The sequence below is a fragment of the Syngnathus leptorhynchus genome, unplaced genomic scaffold (assembly GCF_054491065.1).
Source record: "Syngnathus leptorhynchus isolate UIUO unplaced genomic scaffold, UIUO_Slep HiC_scaffold_302, whole genome shotgun sequence".
Taxonomy (NCBI): Eukaryota; Metazoa; Chordata; class Actinopteri; order Syngnathiformes; family Syngnathidae; genus Syngnathus; species Syngnathus leptorhynchus.
The window spans coordinates 37,501-40,347 of record NW_028232269.1 but is presented as its reverse complement, the minus strand read 5'-3'; positions in this window follow the sequence as shown (position 1 = coordinate 40,347).

Below are 2,847 nucleotides of genomic sequence, written 5' to 3'. Positions count from 1 at the left end.
CGCGGGCATGCTGCTCAACCACGCCGGCCCAGAGTTCCAGCCGCTCGGCTACACTCTCTCACAAGCCCCGCCTGGAGCTCCCCAGCCCACCCCTGGTACCTCAACTACCGAGGCCAGCCGCTCGACCAGGCCGGCCCAGAGTTCCAGCCGCTCGGCTTCACTCTCTCACAAGCCCCGCCTGGAGCTCCCCAGCCCGCCCCTGGTACCTCAACTACCGAGGCCAGCCGCTCGACCAGGCCGGCCGAGAGTTCCAGCCGCTCGGCTTCACTCTCTCACAAGACCCGCCTGGAGCTCCCCGCCCCACCCCTGGTACCTCAACTACCGAGGCCAGCCGCTCGACCACGCCGGCGCAGAGTTCCAGCCGCTCGGATAAGCTCTGTCACTCACACCGCCGCGCAGCCACCGGTAACGGGGAAATGTCGCCGCCTTGTGGACACGCCGTTGTAAATGAATGGGCTTTCGCACTTAGTGCAATTTTAGCCAACTCTCTGACTGGAGCTATGGAAGTATGGAGCTATGGAGCCACCAGCCACCCAGGCTGGAGCTATGGAGCTATGGAGCTCTGGTGCTATGGAGCTATGGAGCTCTGGTGCTATGGAGCCCTGGAGCTATGGAGCCCTGGAGCTATGGAGCTATGGAGCTCTGGTGCTATGGAGCTATGGAGCTCTGGTGCTATGGAGCTATGGAGCTCTGGTGCTATGGAGCTATGGAGCTCTGGTGCTATGGAGCTATGGAGCTCTGGTGCTATGGAGCTATGGAGCTCTGGTGCTATGGAGCTATGGAGCTCTGGTGCTATGGAGCTATGGAGCTCTGGTGCTATGGAGCTATGGAGCTATGGAGCCACCAGCCAGCACCCTCCGTGGCTGGATCAATGGAAGTGTTTTAGGTACCAGGCAGCCAAAGGGCCGAGGCCTCACGCTCGACCACGCCGGCGCAGAGTTCCAGCCGCTCGGATAAGCTCTGTCACTCACCCGCCGCGCAGCCACCGGTAACGGGGAAATGTCGCCGCCTTGTGGACACGCCGTTGTAAATGAATGGGCTTTCGCACTTAGTGCAATTTTAGCACACTCTCTGACTGGAGCTATGGAAGTATGGAGCTATGGAGCCACCAGCCACCCAGGCTGGAGCTATGGAGCTATGGAGCTCTGGTGCTATGGAGCTATGGAGCTCTGGTGCTATGGAGCTATGGAGCTCTGGTGCTATGGAGCTATGGAGCTCTGGTGCTATGGAGCTATGGAGCTCTGGTGCTATGGAGCTATGGAGCTCTGGTGCTATGGAGCTATGGAGCTCTGGTGCTATGGAGCTATGGAGCTATGGAGCCACCAGCCAGCACCCTCCGTGGCTGGATCAATGGAAGTGTTTTAGGTACCAGGCAGCCAAAGGGCCGGGGCCTCACGCTCGACCACGCCGGCGCAGAGTTCCAGCCGCTCGGATAAGCTCTGTCACTCACCCGCCACGCAGCCACCGGTAACGGGGAAATGTCGCCGCCTGGCGGACACGCCGTTGTAAATGAATGGGCTTTCGCACTTAGTGCAATTTTCGCCAACTCTCTGACTGGAGCTATGGAAGTATGGAGCTATGGAGCCACCAGCCACCCAGGCTGGAGCTATGGAGCTCTGGAGGTATGGAGCTATGGAGCCCTGGAGCTATGGAGCTATGGAGCCCTGGAGCTATGGAGCCCTGGAGCTATGGAGCTATGGAGCTCTGGTGCTATGGAGCTATGGAGCTCTGGTGCTATGGAGCTATGGAGCTCTGGTGCTATGGAGCTATGGAGCTCTGGTGCTATGGAGCTATGGAGCTCTGGTGCTATGGAGCTATGGAGCTCTGGTGCTATGGAGCAATGGAGCTATGGAGCCACCAGCCAGCACCCTCCGTGGCTGGATCAATGGAAGTGTTTTAGGTACCAGGCAGCCAAAGGGCCGAGGCCTCACGCTCGACCACGCCGGCGCAGAGTTCCAGCCGCTCGGATAAGCTCTGTCACTCACCCGCCGCGCAGCCACCGGTAACGGGGAAATGTCGCCGCCTTGTGGACACGCCGTTGTAAATGAATGGGCTTTCGCACTTAGTGCAATTTTCGCCAACTCTCTGACTGGAGCTATGGAAGTATGGAGCTATGGAGCCACCAGCCACCCAGGCTGGAGCTATGGAGCTCTGGAGCTATGGAGCTCTGGTGCTATGGAAGTATGGAGCTCTGGAGCTATGGAAGTATGGCGCTATGGAGCTATGGAGCTCTGGAAGTATGGAGCTATGGAGCTCTGGAGGTATGGAGCTATGGAGCCCTGGAGCCCTGGAGCTATGGAGCCCTGGAGCCCTGGAGCTATGGAGCCCTGGAGCTATGGAGCTATGGAGCTATGGAGCCCTGGAGCTATGGAGCCCTGGAGCTATGGAGCTATGGAGCTCTGGTGCTATGGAGCTATGGAGCTCTGGTGCTATGGAGCTATGGAGCTCTGGTGCTATGGAGCTCTGGTGCTATGGAGCTATGGAGCTATGGAGCTCTGGTGCTATGGAGCTATGGAGCTCTGGTGCTATGGAGCTATGGAGCTCTGGTGCTATGGAGCTATGGAGCTCTGGTGCTATGGAGCTATGGAGCTCTGGTGCTATGGAGCTATGGAGCTCTGGAGGTATGGAGCTATGGAGGTATGGAGCCACCAGCCAGCACCCTCCGAGGCTGGATCAATGGAAGTGTTTTAGGTACCAGGCAGCCAAAGGGCCGAGGCCTCACGCTCGACCACGCCGGCGCAGAGTTCCAGCCGCTCGGATAAGCTCTGTCACTCACCCGCCGCGCAGCCACCGGTAACGGGGAAATGTCGCCGCCTGGCGGACACGCCGTTGTAAATGAATGGGCTT